General features: G+C 42.7%; 46 pseudogenes; all 46 read right to left on the reverse strand.

Moving 5' to 3' along the window:
* Nucleotides 1–116: 116 nt before the first annotated feature.
* LOC146741074 (5S ribosomal RNA) lies at nt 117–236 on the reverse strand (annotated as a pseudogene).
* Nucleotides 237–330: 94 nt separating this feature from the next.
* On the reverse strand, nt 331–450 carry LOC146741075 (5S ribosomal RNA; annotated as a pseudogene).
* A 311-nt stretch (nt 451–761) lies between these two features.
* On the reverse strand, nt 762–881 carry LOC146741076 (5S ribosomal RNA; annotated as a pseudogene).
* Nucleotides 882–977: 96 nt separating this feature from the next.
* Nucleotides 978–1,097, reverse strand: LOC146741077 (5S ribosomal RNA; annotated as a pseudogene).
* A 97-nt stretch (nt 1,098–1,194) lies between these two features.
* Nucleotides 1,195–1,314, reverse strand: LOC146741078 (5S ribosomal RNA; annotated as a pseudogene).
* A 98-nt stretch (nt 1,315–1,412) lies between these two features.
* LOC146741079 (5S ribosomal RNA) lies at nt 1,413–1,532 on the reverse strand (annotated as a pseudogene).
* A 96-nt stretch (nt 1,533–1,628) lies between these two features.
* Nucleotides 1,629–1,748, reverse strand: LOC146741080 (5S ribosomal RNA; annotated as a pseudogene).
* Nucleotides 1,749–1,844: 96 nt separating this feature from the next.
* LOC146741081 (5S ribosomal RNA) lies at nt 1,845–1,964 on the reverse strand (annotated as a pseudogene).
* Nucleotides 1,965–2,060: 96 nt separating this feature from the next.
* On the reverse strand, nt 2,061–2,180 carry LOC146741082 (5S ribosomal RNA; annotated as a pseudogene).
* Nucleotides 2,181–2,492: 312 nt separating this feature from the next.
* On the reverse strand, nt 2,493–2,612 carry LOC146741083 (5S ribosomal RNA; annotated as a pseudogene).
* A 96-nt stretch (nt 2,613–2,708) lies between these two features.
* On the reverse strand, nt 2,709–2,828 carry LOC146741084 (5S ribosomal RNA; annotated as a pseudogene).
* A 312-nt stretch (nt 2,829–3,140) lies between these two features.
* Nucleotides 3,141–3,260, reverse strand: LOC146741085 (5S ribosomal RNA; annotated as a pseudogene).
* Nucleotides 3,261–3,357: 97 nt separating this feature from the next.
* LOC146741086 (5S ribosomal RNA) lies at nt 3,358–3,477 on the reverse strand (annotated as a pseudogene).
* Nucleotides 3,478–3,788: 311 nt separating this feature from the next.
* On the reverse strand, nt 3,789–3,908 carry LOC146741087 (5S ribosomal RNA; annotated as a pseudogene).
* A 96-nt stretch (nt 3,909–4,004) lies between these two features.
* On the reverse strand, nt 4,005–4,125 carry LOC146741088 (5S ribosomal RNA; annotated as a pseudogene).
* Nucleotides 4,126–4,221: 96 nt separating this feature from the next.
* On the reverse strand, nt 4,222–4,341 carry LOC146741089 (5S ribosomal RNA; annotated as a pseudogene).
* A 528-nt stretch (nt 4,342–4,869) lies between these two features.
* On the reverse strand, nt 4,870–4,989 carry LOC146741090 (5S ribosomal RNA; annotated as a pseudogene).
* A 96-nt stretch (nt 4,990–5,085) lies between these two features.
* On the reverse strand, nt 5,086–5,205 carry LOC146741091 (5S ribosomal RNA; annotated as a pseudogene).
* Nucleotides 5,206–5,301: 96 nt separating this feature from the next.
* LOC146741092 (5S ribosomal RNA) lies at nt 5,302–5,421 on the reverse strand (annotated as a pseudogene).
* Nucleotides 5,422–5,517: 96 nt separating this feature from the next.
* LOC146741093 (5S ribosomal RNA) lies at nt 5,518–5,637 on the reverse strand (annotated as a pseudogene).
* A 312-nt stretch (nt 5,638–5,949) lies between these two features.
* Nucleotides 5,950–6,069, reverse strand: LOC146741094 (5S ribosomal RNA; annotated as a pseudogene).
* A 96-nt stretch (nt 6,070–6,165) lies between these two features.
* LOC146741095 (5S ribosomal RNA) lies at nt 6,166–6,285 on the reverse strand (annotated as a pseudogene).
* A 312-nt stretch (nt 6,286–6,597) lies between these two features.
* LOC146741096 (5S ribosomal RNA) lies at nt 6,598–6,717 on the reverse strand (annotated as a pseudogene).
* Nucleotides 6,718–6,814: 97 nt separating this feature from the next.
* Nucleotides 6,815–6,934, reverse strand: LOC146741097 (5S ribosomal RNA; annotated as a pseudogene).
* A 311-nt stretch (nt 6,935–7,245) lies between these two features.
* On the reverse strand, nt 7,246–7,365 carry LOC146741098 (5S ribosomal RNA; annotated as a pseudogene).
* A 96-nt stretch (nt 7,366–7,461) lies between these two features.
* On the reverse strand, nt 7,462–7,582 carry LOC146741099 (5S ribosomal RNA; annotated as a pseudogene).
* A 96-nt stretch (nt 7,583–7,678) lies between these two features.
* On the reverse strand, nt 7,679–7,798 carry LOC146741100 (5S ribosomal RNA; annotated as a pseudogene).
* A 526-nt stretch (nt 7,799–8,324) lies between these two features.
* On the reverse strand, nt 8,325–8,444 carry LOC146741101 (5S ribosomal RNA; annotated as a pseudogene).
* Nucleotides 8,445–8,543: 99 nt separating this feature from the next.
* On the reverse strand, nt 8,544–8,663 carry LOC146741102 (5S ribosomal RNA; annotated as a pseudogene).
* Nucleotides 8,664–9,030: 367 nt separating this feature from the next.
* LOC146741103 (5S ribosomal RNA) lies at nt 9,031–9,150 on the reverse strand (annotated as a pseudogene).
* A 97-nt stretch (nt 9,151–9,247) lies between these two features.
* LOC146741104 (5S ribosomal RNA) lies at nt 9,248–9,367 on the reverse strand (annotated as a pseudogene).
* A 98-nt stretch (nt 9,368–9,465) lies between these two features.
* Nucleotides 9,466–9,585, reverse strand: LOC146741105 (5S ribosomal RNA; annotated as a pseudogene).
* A 367-nt stretch (nt 9,586–9,952) lies between these two features.
* On the reverse strand, nt 9,953–10,072 carry LOC146741106 (5S ribosomal RNA; annotated as a pseudogene).
* A 744-nt stretch (nt 10,073–10,816) lies between these two features.
* Nucleotides 10,817–10,936, reverse strand: LOC146741107 (5S ribosomal RNA; annotated as a pseudogene).
* Nucleotides 10,937–11,032: 96 nt separating this feature from the next.
* Nucleotides 11,033–11,152, reverse strand: LOC146741108 (5S ribosomal RNA; annotated as a pseudogene).
* A 96-nt stretch (nt 11,153–11,248) lies between these two features.
* LOC146741109 (5S ribosomal RNA) lies at nt 11,249–11,368 on the reverse strand (annotated as a pseudogene).
* A 737-nt stretch (nt 11,369–12,105) lies between these two features.
* Nucleotides 12,106–12,225, reverse strand: LOC146741110 (5S ribosomal RNA; annotated as a pseudogene).
* Nucleotides 12,226–12,536: 311 nt separating this feature from the next.
* Nucleotides 12,537–12,656, reverse strand: LOC146741111 (5S ribosomal RNA; annotated as a pseudogene).
* Nucleotides 12,657–12,752: 96 nt separating this feature from the next.
* LOC146741112 (5S ribosomal RNA) lies at nt 12,753–12,872 on the reverse strand (annotated as a pseudogene).
* Nucleotides 12,873–13,178: 306 nt separating this feature from the next.
* Nucleotides 13,179–13,297, reverse strand: LOC146741113 (5S ribosomal RNA; annotated as a pseudogene).
* A 96-nt stretch (nt 13,298–13,393) lies between these two features.
* Nucleotides 13,394–13,513, reverse strand: LOC146741114 (5S ribosomal RNA; annotated as a pseudogene).
* A 311-nt stretch (nt 13,514–13,824) lies between these two features.
* LOC146741115 (5S ribosomal RNA) lies at nt 13,825–13,944 on the reverse strand (annotated as a pseudogene).
* Nucleotides 13,945–14,042: 98 nt separating this feature from the next.
* On the reverse strand, nt 14,043–14,162 carry LOC146741116 (5S ribosomal RNA; annotated as a pseudogene).
* Nucleotides 14,163–14,529: 367 nt separating this feature from the next.
* On the reverse strand, nt 14,530–14,649 carry LOC146741117 (5S ribosomal RNA; annotated as a pseudogene).
* A 313-nt stretch (nt 14,650–14,962) lies between these two features.
* Nucleotides 14,963–15,081, reverse strand: LOC146741118 (5S ribosomal RNA; annotated as a pseudogene).
* Nucleotides 15,082–15,392: 311 nt separating this feature from the next.
* LOC146741119 (5S ribosomal RNA) lies at nt 15,393–15,512 on the reverse strand (annotated as a pseudogene).
* Nucleotides 15,513–15,588: the final 76 nt, after the last annotated feature.

Genomic DNA, 15,588 nt, shown 5'->3' on the forward strand with positions numbered 1-15,588 from the left:
GCACTGGTTTGGCAGTAGGATGAATATTCGTTGCAATTGGATGTCATTTATTGCTTCGGCTAGGCAAAAAAACATGGGAAAATGTTAGTATGTAATGTGGAATAAAAATGTTGATGAGCCTACTGCACGTGGTATTCCCAGCCGGTCTCCCATGCAAGTACTAACCACGCCCGATGCAGATTAACTTCAGTGATCGGACGAGAACTAATGTATTCTGCATTGGTTTGGCTGTAGGCTGAATATTCTTTGTATTGGAGGTCATTTATTGCTTCGGCTAGGTAAAAAAAAAGGGAAAATGTTAGTATGTAATGTGGAATAAAAATGTTGATGAGCCTACTGCACGTGGTATTCCCAGCCAGTCTTCCATGCAAGTACTAACCACGCCCGATACAGCTTAACTTCAGTGATCAGACGAGAACTGGTATATTCTGCAATTGGTTGGCAGTAGGCTAAATATTCGTTGCAATTGGATGTCATTTATTGCTTCGGCTAGTCAATAAATCATGAGAAAATGTTAGTATGTACGGTGGAATAAACATGTTGATAAGCCTACTGCACGTGGTATTCCCAGCCAGTCTCCCATGCAAGTACTAACCACGTCTGGTGGGCTTAACTTCAATGATCGGACGAGAACAGGTATATTCTGGAATGGTTTGTCGGTTGGTTGAATATTCGTCGGAATTGGATGTAGTTTAATACTTCGGCTAGGCAAAAAATCCCGGGAAAAAGTCAGTATGTATGGTGGAATAAAAATGTTGATGAGCCTAATGCACGCGGTATTCCCAGCCAGTCTCCCTTGCAAGTACTAACCACGCCCGATGCAGCTTAACTTCAGTGACCGGACGTGAACTGGTGTATTCTGCATTGGTTTGGAAGTAGGCTGAATATTCGTTGCAATTGAATGTCATTTATTGCTTCGGCTAGGCAAAAAAACATGGGAAAATGTTAGTATGTATGGTGGAATAAAAATGTTGAAGAGCCTAATGCACGTGGTATTCCCAGCCGGTCTCCCTTGCAAGTACTAACCACGCCCGATGCAGCTTAACTTCAGTGACCGGACATGAACTGGTGTATTCTGCATTGGTTTGGAAGTAGGCTGAATATTCGTTGCAATTGGATGTCATTTAATGCTTCGGCTAGGCAAAAAAACATGGGAAAAACGTTAGCATGTACGGTGGAATAAAAATGTTGATGAGCCTACTGCACATGGTATTCTCAGCCTGTCTCCCATGCAAGTACTAACAACGCCCGATGCAGCTTAACTTCAGTGATCTGACGAGAACTGGTGTATTCTGCATTGGTTTGGCTGCAGGCTGAATATTCTTTGCAATTGGAGGTCATTTATTGCTTCGGCTAGGAAAAAAAAAATAAGGGAAAATGTTAGTATGCAATGTGGAATAAAAATGTTGATGAGCCTACTGCACTTGGTTTTCCCAGCCGGTCTCCCATGCAAGTACTAACCACGCCCGATGCAGCTTAACTTCAGTGATCTGACGAGAACTGGTGTATTCTGCAATGGTTTGGCAGTAGGCTGAATATTCATCGGAATTGAATGTAATTTAATACTTCGGCTAGGCAACAAATATCGGGAAAAAGTTTGTATGTACGGTGGAATAATAATGTTGATATGCCTACTGCACGAGATATTCCCAGCCGGTCTCCCATGCAAGTACTAACCATGCCTGATGCAGATTAACTTCAGTGATCGGACGAAAACTGGTATATTCTGCAATGGTTTGACAGTAGGCTGAATATTCGTCGGAATTGGATGTCGTTTAATGCTTCGGCTATGCAAACAATTCCGGGAAAAAGTTAGTATGTACGGTGGAATAAAAATGTTAATGAGCCTAATGCACGTAGTATTCCCAGCCGGTCTCCCATGCAAGTACTAACCACGCCTGATGCAGCTAAACTTCAGTGATCGGACGAGAACTGGTGTATTCTGCAATGGTTTGGCAGTAGGCTGAATATTCGTCCGAATTGTATGTCATTTAATGTTTCGTCTAGGCAAAAAATCATGGAAAAAAGTTAGTATGTAATGTGGAATAAAAATGTTGATGAGCCTACTGCACGTGGTATTCCCAGCCTGTCTCCCATGCAAGTACTATCCACGCCCGATGCGGCTTAACTTCAGTGATCAGACGAGAACTGGAGTATTCTGCAATGGTTTGGCAGTAGGCTGAATATTTGTCATAATTGGATTTCAGTTAATGCTTCGGCTAGGCAAAAAATCACGGGAAAAAGATAGTATGTACGGTGGAATAAAAATGTTGATAAGCCTACTGCTCGTGGTTTTCCCAGCAGGTCTCCCATGCAAGTACTAAAAACGCCCGATGCAGCTTAACTTCAGTCATCAGACGAGAACTGGTGTACTCTGCAATTGTTTGGCAGTAGGCTGAATGTTCGTCGGAATTGGATGTAATTTAATACTTCGGCTAGGCAACAAATCCCGGGAAAAAGTTGGTATGTACGGTGGAATAAAAAAGTTGATAAGCCTACTGCACGTGGTATACTCAGCCGTTCTCCCATGCAAGTACTAACCATGCCCAATGCAGATTAACTTCTGTGATCGGACGAGAACTGGTGTATTCTTCAATGGTTTGGCAGTAGGCTGAATATTTGTCGGAATTGAATGTAATTTAATACTTCGGCTAGGCAACAAATCCCGGGAAAAAGGTTGTATGTACGGTGGAATAATAATGTTGATAAGCCTACTGCACGTGGTATTCCCTGCCGGTCTCCCATGCAAGTACTAACCATGCCCGATACAGATTAACTTCAGTGATCGAATGAGAACTGGTGTATTCTGCATTGGTTTGACAGTAGGCTGAATATTCTTTGCAATTGGATGTAATTTAATACTTCGGCTAGGCAAAAAATCCCGGGAAAAAGTTAGTATGTATGGTGGAATAAAAATGTTGATGTGCCTAATGCACGTGGTATTTGCAGCCGGTCTCCCTTGCAAGTACTAACCACGCCCGATTTAGCTTAACTTCAGTGATCGGACGTGAACTGGTGTATTCTGCATTTGTTTGGCAGTAGGCTGAATATTCTTTGCAATTGGATGTCATTTATTGCTTCGGCTAGGCAAAAAAACAAGGGAAAATGTTAGTATGTAATGTGGAATAAAAATGTTGATGAGCCTACTGCACAAGGTATTCCCAGCCGGTCTCCCTTGCAAGTACTAACCACGCCCGATGCAGCTTAACTTCAGTGATCGGACGAGAACTGGTGTATTCTGCATTGGTTTGGCAGTAGGCTGAATATTCGTTGCAATTGAATGTTATTTATTGCTTCGGCTAGGCAAAAAAAACATGGGAAAATGTTAGTATGTAATGTGGAATAAAAATGTTGATGAGGCTACTGCACGTGGTATTCCCAGCCGGTCTGCCATGCAAGTACTAACCACGTCCGATGCAGCTTAACTTCAGTGATCGGACGAGAACTGGTGTACTCTGCAATGGGTTGGCGGTAGGCTGAATATTCGTCGGAATTGGATGTCGTTTAATGCTTCGGCTATGCAAAAAATCCCGCGAAAAAGTTAGTATGTACGGTGGAATAAAAATGTTGGTGAGCCTACTGCATGCGGTATTCTCAGCCGGTCTCCCATGCAAGTACTAACCACGTCTGGTGGGCTTAACTTCAATGATCGGACGAGAACAGGTATATTGTGCAATGGTTTGTCAGTTGGTTGAATATTCGTCGGAATTGGATGTAATTTACTACTTCGACTAGGCAAAAAATCCCGGGAAAAAGTTAGTATGTATGGTGGAATAAAAATGTTGATGAGCCTAATGCACGTGGTATTACCAGCCGGTCTCCCTTGCAAGTACTAACCACGCCCGATGCAGCTTAACTTCAGTGATCGGAAGTGAACTGGTGTATTCTGCATTGGTTTAGCAGTAGGCTGAATATTCGTTGCAATTTTATGTCATTTATTGCTTCGGCTAGGCAAAAAAACATGGGAAAATGTTAGTATGTAATGTGGAATAAAAATGTTGATTAGCCTAATGCACGTGGTATTCCCAGCCGGTCTCCGTTGCAAGTACTAACCACGCCCGATGCAGCTTAACTTCAGTGATCGGAATGAAAACTGGTGTATACTGCAATGGTTTGACAGTAGGCTGAATATTGGTCGGACTTGGATTTAATTTAATACTTTGGCTAGGCAAAAAATCCTGCGAAAAAGTTAGTATGTACGGTGGAATAAAAATGTTGATGAGCCTACTGAACGTGGTATTCCCAGCCGGTCTGCCATGCAAGTACTAACCTCGCCCGATGCAGCTTAACTTCAGTGATCGGACGAGAACTGGTGTATTCTGCAATGGGTTGGCAGTAGGCTGAATATTCGTCGGAATTGGATGTCGTTTAATGCTTCGGCTATGCAAAAAATCCCGCGAAAAAGTTAGTATGTACGGTGGAATAAAAATGTTGATGAGCCTACTGCATGCGTTATTCTCAGCCGGTCTCCCATGCAAGTACTAACAACGTCTGGTGGGCTTAACTTCAATGATCGGACAAGAACAGGTATATTCTGCAATGGTTTGTCAGTTGGTTGAATATTCGTAGGAATTGGATGTAATTTAATACTTCGGCTAGGCAAAAAATCCCGGGAAAAAGTTAGTATGTATGGTGGAATAAAAATGTTGATGAGCCTAATGCACGTGGTATTCCCAGCCGGTCTCCCTTGTAAATACTAACCAGGCCCGATCAGCTTAACTTCAGTGATCGGACGTGAACTGGTGTATTCTGCATTGGTTTGGCTGCAGGCTGAATATTCTTTGCAATTGGAGGTCATTTATTGCTTCGGCTAGGAAAAAAAAAATAAGGGAAAATGTTAGTATGCAATGTGGAATAAAAATGTTGATGAGCCTACTGCACTTGGTTTTCCCAGCCGGTCTCCCATGCAAGTACTAACCACGCCCGATGCAGCTTAACTTCAGTGATCTGACGAGAACTGGTGTATTCTGCAATGGTTTGGCAGTAGGCTGAATATTCATCGGAATTGAATGTAATTTAATACTTCGGCTAGGCAACAAATATCGGGAAAAAGTTTGTATGTACGGTGGAATAATAATGTTGATATGCCTACTGCACGAGATATTCCCAGCCGGTCTCCCATGCAAGTACTAACCATGCCTGATGCAGATTAACTTCAGTGATCGGACGAAAACTGGTATATTCTGCAATGGTTTGACAGTAGGCTGAATATTCGTCGGAATTGGATGTCGTTTAATGCTTCGGCTATGCAAACAATTCCGGGAAAAAGTTAGTATGTACGGTGGAATAAAAATGTTAATGAGCCTAATGCACGTAGTATTCCCAGCCGGTCTCCCATGCAAGTACTAACCACGCCTGATGCAGCTAAACTTCAGTGATCGGACGAGAACTGGTGTATTCTGCAATGGTTTGGCAGTAGGCTGAATATTCGTCCGAATTGTATGTCATTTAATGTTTCGTCTAGGCAAAAAATCATGGAAAAAAGTTAGTATGTAATGTGGAATAAAAATGTTGATGAGCCTACTGCACGTGGTATTCCCAGCCTGTCTCCCATGCAAGTACTATCCACGCCCGATGCGGCTTAACTTCAGTGATCAGACGAGAACTGGAGTATTCTGCAATGGTTTGGCAGTAGGCTGAATATTTGTCATAATTGGATTTCAGTTAATGCTTCGGCTAGGCAAAAAATCACGGGAAAAAGATAGTATGTACGGTGGAATAAAAATGTTGATAAGCCTACTGCTCGTGGTTTTCCCAGCAGGTCTCCCATGCAAGTACTAAAAACGCCCGATGCAGCTTAACTTCAGTCATCAGACGAGAACTGGTGTACTCTGCAATTGTTTGGCAGTAGGCTGAATGTTCGTCGGAATTGGATGTAATTTAATACTTCGGCTAGGCAACAAATCCCGGGAAAAAGTTGGTATGTACGGTGGAATAAAAAAGTTGATAAGCCTACTGCACGTGGTATACTCAGCCGTTCTCCCATGCAAGTACTAACCATGCCCAATGCAGATTAACTTCTGTGATCGGACGAGAACTGGTGTATTCTTCAATGGTTTGGCAGTAGGCTGAATATTTGTCGGAATTGAATGTAATTTAATACTTCGGCTAGGCAACAAATCCCGGGAAAAAGGTTGTATGTACGGTGGAATAATAATGTTGATAAGCCTACTGCACGTGGTATTCCCTGCCGGTCTCCCATGCAAGTACTAACCATGCCCGATACAGATTAACTTCAGTGATCGAATGAGAACTGGTGTATTCTGCATTGGTTTGACAGTAGGCTGAATATTCTTTGCAATTGGATGTAATTTAATACTTCGGCTAGGCAAAAAATCCCGGGAAAAAGTTAGTATGTATGGTGGAATAAAAATGTTGATGTGCCTAATGCACGTGGTATTTGCAGCCGGTCTCCCTTGCAAGTACTAACCACGCCCGATTTAGCTTAACTTCAGTGATCGGACGTGAACTGGTGTATTCTGCATTTGTTTGGCAGTAGGCTGAATATTCTTTGCAATTGGATGTCATTTATTGCTTCGGCTAGGCAAAAAAACAAGGGAAAATGTTAGTATGTAATGTGGAATAAAAATGTTGATGAGCCTACTGCACAAGGTATTCCCAGCCGGTCTCCCTTGCAAGTACTAACCACGCCCGATGCAGCTTAACTTCAGTGATCGGACGAGAACTGGTGTATTCTGCATTGGTTTGGCAGTAGGCTGAATATTCGTTGCAATTGAATGTTATTTATTGCTTCGGCTAGGCAAAAAAAACATGGGAAAATGTTAGTATGTAATGTGGAATAAAAATGTTGATGAGGCTACTGCACGTGGTATTCCCAGCCGGTCTGCCATGCAAGTACTAACCACGTCCGATGCAGCTTAACTTCAGTGATCGGACGAGAACTGGTGTACTCTGCAATGGGTTGGCGGTAGGCTGAATATTCGTCGGAATTGGATGTCGTTTAATGCTTCGGCTATGCAAAAAATCCCGCGAAAAAGTTAGTATGTACGGTGGAATAAAAATGTTGGTGAGCCTACTGCATGCGGTATTCTCAGCCGGTCTCCCATGCAAGTACTAACCACGTCTGGTGGGCTTAACTTCAATGATCGGACGAGAACAGGTATATTGTGCAATGGTTTGTCAGTTGGTTGAATATTCGTCGGAATTGGATGTAATTTACTACTTCGACTAGGCAAAAAATCCCGGGAAAAAGTTAGTATGTATGGTGGAATAAAAATGTTGATGAGCCTAATGCACGTGGTATTACCAGCCGGTCTCCCTTGCAAGTACTAACCACGCCCGATGCAGCTTAACTTCAGTGATCGGAAGTGAACTGGTGTATTCTGCATTGGTTTAGCAGTAGGCTGAATATTCGTTGCAATTTTATGTCATTTATTGCTTCGGCTAGGCAAAAAAACATGGGAAAATGTTAGTATGTAATGTGGAATAAAAATGTTGATTAGCCTAATGCACGTGGTATTCCCAGCCGGTCTCCGTTGCAAGTACTAACCACGCCCGATGCAGCTTAACTTCAGTGATCGGAATGAAAACTGGTGTATACTGCAATGGTTTGACAGTAGGCTGAATATTGGTCGGACTTGGATTTAATTTAATACTTTGGCTAGGCAAAAAATCCTGCGAAAAAGTTAGTATGTACGGTGGAATAAAAATGTTGATGAGCCTACTGAACGTGGTATTCCCAGCCGGTCTGCCATGCAAGTACTAACCTCGCCCGATGCAGCTTAACTTCAGTGATCGGACGAGAACTGGTGTATTCTGCAATGGGTTGGCAGTAGGCTGAATATTCGTCGGAATTGGATGTCGTTTAATGCTTCGGCTATGCAAAAAATCCCGCGAAAAAGTTAGTATGTACGGTGGAATAAAAATGTTGATGAGCCTACTGCATGCGTTATTCTCAGCCGGTCTCCCATGCAAGTACTAACAACGTCTGGTGGGCTTAACTTCAATGATCGGACAAGAACAGGTATATTCTGCAATGGTTTGTCAGTTGGTTGAATATTCGTAGGAATTGGATGTAATTTAATACTTCGGCTAGGCAAAAAATCCCGGGAAAAAGTTAGTATGTATGGTGGAATAAAAATGTTGATGAGCCTAATGCACGTGGTATTCCCAGCCGGTCTCCCTTGTAAATACTAACCAGGCCCGATCAGCTTAACTTCAGTGATCGGACGTGAACTGGTGTATTCTGCATTGGTTTGGCTGTAGGCTGAATATTCGTCGGAATTGGATGTCGTTTAATGCTTCGGCTATGCAAAAATTCCGGGAAAAAATTTAGTATGTAATATGGAATAAAAATGTTGATGAGTCTACTGCACGTGGTATTCCCAGCCGGTCTCCCATGCAAGTACTAACCTCTCCCGCTGCAGATTAACTTCAGTTATCGGACGAGAACTGGTGTATTCTGCATTGGTTTGGCTGTAGGCTGAATATTCTTTGCAATTGGAAGTCATTTATTGCTTCGGCTAGGTAAAAAAAAAATAAGGGAAATTGTTAGTATGTAATGTGGAATAAAAATGTTGATGAGCCTACTGCACGTGGTATTCCCAGCCGGTCTCCCATGCAAGTACTAATCACGCCCGATGCAGCTTAATTTCAGTGATCTGACGAGAACTGGTTTATTCTGCAATGGTTTGGCAGTAGGCTGAATATTGGTCGGAATTGGATGTCGTTTAATGCTTTGGCTATGCAAAAAATCCCGCGAAAAAGTTTGTATGTACGGTGGAATAAAAATGTTGATGAGCCTACTGCATGCGGTATTCTCAGCCGGTCTCCCATGAAAGTACTAACCACGTCTGGTGGGCTTAACTTCAATGATCGGACGAGAACTGGTGTATTCTGCAATGGTTTGTCAGTAGGTTGAATATTCGTCGGAATTGGATGTGATTTAATACTTCGGCTAGGCAAAAAATCACGGGAAAAAGTTAGTATGTACGGTGGAATAAAATTGTTAATGAGCATAATGCACGTGGTATTCCCAGCCGGTCTCCCGGTGGAATAATAATGTTGATAAGCCTACTGCACGCAGTATTCCCAGCCGGTCTCCCATGCAAGTACTAACCATGCCCGATGCAGATTAACTTCAGTGATCGGACGAGAACTGGTGTATTCTGCAAAGGTTTGGCAGTAGGCTGAATATTCGTCGGAATTGAATGTAATTTAATACTTCGACAAGGCAACAAATCTAGGGGAAAAAGTGTGTATGTATGGTGGAATAATAATGTTGATAAGCTTACTGCACGAGATATTCCCAGCTGGTCTCCCAAGCAAGTACTAACCACGCCCGATGCAGATTAACTTCAGTTATCGGACGAGAACTGGTGTATTCTGCATTGGTTTGGCTATAGGCTGAATATTCTTTGCAATTGGAAGTCATTTATTGCTTCGGCTAGGTAAAAAAAAATAAGGGAAAATGTTAGTATGTAATGTGGAATAAAAATGTTGATGAGCCTACTGCACGTGGTATTCCCAGCCGGTCTCCCATGCAAGTACTAATCACGCCCGATGCAGCTTAACTTCAGTGATCTGACGAGAACTGGTTTATTCTGAAATGGTTTGGCAGTAGGCTGAATATTGGTCGGAATTGGATGTCGTTTAATGCTTTGGCTATGCAAAAAATCCCGCGAAAAAATTTGTATGTACGGTGGAATAAAAATGTTGATGAGCCTACTGCATGTGGTATTCTCAGCCGGTCTCCCATGAAAGTACTAACCACGTCTGGTGGGCTTAACTTCAATGATCGGACGAGAACTGGTGTATTCTGCAATGGTTTGTCAGTAGGTTGAATATTCGTCGGAATTGGATGTGATTTAATACTTCGGCTAGGCAAAAAATCACGGGAAAAAGTTAGTATGTACGGTGGAATAAAATTGTTAATGAGCATAATGCACGTGGTATTCCCAGCCGGTCTCCCGGTGAAATAATAATGTTGATATGCCTACTGCACGCAGTATTCCCAGCCGGTCTCCCATGCAAGTACTAACCATGCCCGATGCAGATTAACTTCAGTGATCGGACGAGAACTGGTGTATTCTGCAATGGTTTGGCAGTAGGCTGAATATTCCTCGGAATTGAATGTAATTTAATACTTCGACAAGGCAACTAATCTAGGGGAAAAAGTGTGTATGTACGGTGGAATAATAATGTTGATAAGCTTACTGCACGAGATATTCCCAGCCGGTCTCCAATGCAAGTACTAACCATGCTATATGTAGATTAACTTCTGTGATCAGACGAGAACTGGTGTATTCTGCATTGGTTCATCAGTAGGCTGAATATTCGTCGCAATTGGATGTCATTTAATGCTTCGGCTAGGCAAAAAACATGGGAAAATGTTAGTATGTAATGTGGAATAAAAATGTTGATGAGGCTACTGCACGTGGTATTCCCAGCCAGTCTGCCATGCAAGTACTAACCACGTTAGATGCAGCTTAACTTCAGTGATCGGACGAGAACTGGTGTACTCTGCAATGGGTTGGCAGTAGGCTGAATATTCGTCGGAATTGGATGTCGTTTAATGCTTCGGCTATGCAAAAAATCCCGCGAAAAAGTTAGTATGTACGGTGGAATAAAAATGTTGATGAGCCTACTGCTTGCAGTATTCTCAGCCGGTATCCCATGCAAGTACTAACCACGTCTGGTGGGCTTAACTTCAATGATCGGACGAGAACAGGTATATTGTGCAATGGTTTGTCAGTTGGTTGAATATTCGTCGGAATTGGATGTAATTTAATACTTCGACTAGGCAAAAAAATCCCGGGAAAAAGTTAGTATGTATGGTGGAATAAAAATGTTGATGAGCCTAATGCACGTGGTATTCCCAGCCGGTCTCCCTTGCAAGTACTAACCACGCCCGATGCAGCTTAACTTCAGTGATCGGACGTGAACTGGTGTATTCTGCATTGGTTTAGCAGTAGGCTGAATATTCGTTGCAATTGGATGTCATTTATTGCTTCGGCTAGGCAAAAAAACATGGGAAAATGTTAGTATGTAATGTGGAATAAAAATGTTGATGAGCCTAATGCACGTGGTATTCCCAGCCGGTCTCCCTTGCAAGTACTAACCACGCCCGATGCAGCTTAACTTCAGTGATCGGAAGAGAACTGGTGTATACTGCAATGGTTTGGCAGTAGGCTGAATATTGGTCGGACTTGGATTTAATTTAATACTTTGGCTAGGCAAAACATCCTGCGAAAAAGTTAGTATGTACGGTGGAATAAAAATGTTGATGAGCCTACTGAACGTGGTATTCCCAGCCGGTCTGCCATGCAAGTACTAACCACGCCCGATGCAGCTTAACTTCAGTGATCGGACGAGAACTGGTGTATTCTGCAATGGGTTGGCAGTAGGCTGAATATTCGTCGGAATTGGATGTCGTTTAATGCTTCGGCTATGCAAAAAATCCCGCGAAAAAGTTAGTATGTACGGTGGAATAAAAATGTTGATGAGCCTACTGCGGTATTCTCAGCCGGTCTCCCATGTAAGTACTAACAACGTCTGGTGGGCTTAACTTCAATGATCGGACAAGAACAGGTATATTCTGCAATGGTTTGTCAGTTGGTTGAATATTCGTCGGAATTGGATGTAATTTAATACTTCGGCTAGGCAAAAAATCCCGGGAAAAAGTTAGTATGAAAGGTGGAATAAAAATGTTGATGAGCCTAATGCACGTGGTATTCCCAGCCGGTCTCCCTTGTAAATACTAACCACGCCCGATCAGCTTAACTTCAATGATCGGACAAGAACAGGTATATTCTGCAATGGTTTGTCAGTTGGTTGAATATTCGTCGGAATTGGATGTAATTTAATACTTCGGCTAGGCAAAAAATCCCGGGAAAAAGTTAGTATGAAAGGTGGAATAAAAATGTTGATGAGCCTAATGCACGTGGTATTCCCAGCCGGTCTCCCTTGTAAATACTATCCACGCCCGATCAGCTTAACTTCAGTGATCGGACGTGAACTGGTGTATTCTGCTTTGGTTTGGCTGTAGGCTGAATATTCGTTGCAATTGGATGTAATTTATTGCTTCGGCTAGGCAAACAAACATGGGAAAATGTTAGTATGTAATGTGGAATAAAAATGTTGATGAGCCTACTGCACGTGGTATTCCCAGTCTGTCTCCCATGCAAGTACTAACCACGCCCGATGCAGCTTAACTTCAGTGATCGGACAAGAACTGGTGTACTCTGCAATGGGTTGGCAGTAGGCTGAATATTCGTCGGAATTGGATGTCGTTTAATGCCTCGGCTATGCAAAAAATCCCGCGAAAAAGTTAGTATGTACGGTGGAATAAAAATGTTGATGAGCCTACTGCATGCGGTATTCTCAGCTGGTCTCCCATGCAAGTACAAACCACGTCTGGTGGGCTTAACTTCAATGATCGGACGAGAACAGGTATATTGTGCAATGGTTTGTCAGTTGGTTGAATATTCGTCGGAATTGGATGTAATTTAATACTTCGACTAGGCAAAAAATCCCGGGAAAAAGTTAGTATGTATGGTGGAATAAAAATGTTGATGAGCCTAATGCACGTGGTATTCCCTGCCGGACTCCCTTGCAAGTACTAACCACGCCCGATGCAGCTTAACTTCAGTGATCGGACATGAACTGGTGTATTCTGCATTGGTTTAGCAGTAGGCTGAATATTCGTTGCAATTGGATGTCATTTATTGCTTCGGCTAGGCAAAAAAACATGGGAAAATGTTAGTATGTAATGTGGAATAAAAATGTTGATGAGCCTAATGCACGTGGTATTCCCAGCCGGTCTCCCTTGCAAGTACTAACCACGCCCGATGCAGCTTAACTTCAGTGATCGGAAGAGAACTGGTGTATACTGCAATGGTTTTGCAGTAGGCTGAATATTGGTCGACTTGGATTTAATTTAATACTTTGGCTAGGCAAAAAATCCCGCGAAAAAGTTAGTATGTACGGTGGAATAAAAATGTTGATGAGCCTACTGCGGTATTCTCAGCCGGTCTCCCATGCAAGTACTAACAACGTCTGGTGGGCTTAACTTCAATGATCGGACAAGAACAGGTATATTCTGCAATGGTTTGTCAGTTGGTTGAATATTCGTCGGAATTGGATGTAATTTAATACTTCGGCTAGGCAAAAAATCCCGGGAAAAAGTTAGTATGTATGGTGGAATAAAAATGTTGATGAGCCTAATGCACGTGGTATTCCCAGCTGGTCTCCCTTGTAAATACTAACCACGCCCGATCAGCTTAACTTCAGTGATCGGACGTGAACTGGTGTATTCTGCATTGGTTTGGCTGTAGGCTGAATATTCGTTGCAATTGGATGTAATTTATTGCTTCGGCTAGGCAAACAAACATGGGAAAATGTTAGTATGTAATGTGGAATAAAAATGTTGATGAGCCTACTGCACGTGGTATTCCCAGTCTGTCTCCCATGCAAGTACTAACCACGCCCGATGCAGCTTAACTTCAGTGATCGGACAAGAACTGGTGTACTCTGCAATGGGTTGGCAGTAGGCTGAATATTCGTCGGAATTGGATGTCGTTTAATGCTTCGGCTATACAAAAAATCCCGCGAAAAAGTTAGTATGTACGGTGGAATAAAAATGTTGATGAGCCTACTGCATGCGGTATTCTCAGCCGGTCTCCCATGCAAGTACTAACCACGTCTGGTGGGCTTAACTTCAATGATCAGACGAGAACAGGTATATTGTGCAATGGTTCGTCAGTTGGCTGTATATTCGTCGGAATTGGATGTAATTTAATACTTCGGCTAGGTAAAAAAATAAGGGAAAATGTTAGTATGTAATGTGGAATAAAAATGTTGTTGAGCCTACTGCACGTGGTATTCCCAGCCGGTCTCCCATGCAAGTACTAACCACGCCCGATGCAGATTAACTTCAGTTATCGGACGAGAAGTGGTGTATTCTGCATTGGTTTGGCTGTAGGCTGAATATTCTTTGCAATTGGAAGTCATTTATTGCTTCGGCTAGGTAAAAAAAAATAAGGGAAAATGTTAGTATGTAATGTGGAATAAAAATGTTGATGAGCCTACTGCACGTGGTAATCCCAGCCGGTCTCCCATGCAAGTACTAATCACGCTCGATGCAGCTTAACTTCAGTGATCTGACGAGAACTGGTTTATTCTGCAATGGTTTGGCAGTAGGCTGAATATTGGTCGGAATTGGATGTCGTTTAATGCTTTGGCTATGCAAAAAATCCCGCGAAAAAGTTTGTATGTATGGTGGAATAAAAATGTTGATGAGCCTACTGCATGCGGTATTCTCAGCCGGTCTCCCATGAAAGTACTAACCACGTCTGGTGGGCTTAACTTCAATGATCGGACGAGAACTGGTGTATTCTGCAATGGTTTGTCAGTAGGTTGAATATTCGTCGGAATTGGATGTGATTTAATACTTCGGCTAGGCAAAAAATCACGGGAAAAAGTTAGTATGTACGGTGGAATGAAATTGTTAATGAGCATAATGCACGTGGTATTCCCAGCCGGTCTCCCGGTGGAATAATAATGTTGATAAGCCTACTGCACGCAGTATTCCCAGCCGGTCTCCCATGCAAGTACTAACCATGCCCGATGCAGATTAACTTCAGTGATCGGACGAGAACTGGTGTATTCTGCAATGGTTTGGCAGTAGGCTGAATATTCGTCGGAATTGAATGTAATTTAATACTTCGACAAGGCAACAAATCTAGGGGAAAAAGTGTGTATGTACGGTGGAATAATAATGTGGATAATCTTACTGCACGAGATATTCCCAGCCGGTCTCCAATGCAAGTACTAACCATGCAAGATGCAGATTAACTTCTGTGAGCAGACGAGAACTGGTGTATTCTGCATTGGTTCATCAGTAGGCTGAATATTCGTCGCAATTGGATGTCATTTAATGCTTCGCCTAGGCAAAAAATCATGGAAAAAAGTTAGGATGTACGGTGGAATAAAAATGTTGATAAGCCTACTGCACGTGGTATTCCCAGCCGGTCTCCCATGCAAGTACTAAGCACGCCCGATGCAGCTTAACTTCAGTGATCGGACGAGAAATGGTGTATTCTGCAATGGGTTGGCGTAGGCTGAATATTCGTCGGAATTCGATGTCGTTTAATGCTTCGGCTATACAAAAAATCCCGCGAAAAAGTTTGTATGTACGGTGGAATAAAAATGTTGATGAGCCTACTGCATGCGGTATTCTCAGCCGGTCTCCCATGCAAGTACTAACCACGTCTGATGGGCTTAACTTCAATGATCGCACGAGAACAGGTATATTCTGCAATGGTTTGTCAGTTGGTTGAATATTCGTCGGAATTGGATGTAGTTTAATACTTCGGCTAGGCAAAAAATCCCGGGAAAAAGTTAGTATGTATGGTGGAATAAAAATGTTGATGAGCCTAATGCACGTGGTATTCCCAGCCGGTCTCCCTTGCAAGTACTAACCACGCCTGATGCAGATTTACTTCAGTGATCGGACGTGAACTGGTGTATTATGCATTGGTTTGGCAGTAGGCTGAATATTCGTTGCAATTGGATGTCATTTATTGCTTCGGCTAGGCAAAAAAACATGGGAAAATGTTAGTATGTATG

This window comes from Saccoglossus kowalevskii, chromosome 7 (genome assembly GCF_978046115.1).
Source record: "Saccoglossus kowalevskii chromosome 7, keSacKowa6.1, whole genome shotgun sequence".
NCBI classification, from domain to species: domain Eukaryota; kingdom Metazoa; phylum Hemichordata; class Enteropneusta; family Harrimaniidae; genus Saccoglossus; species Saccoglossus kowalevskii.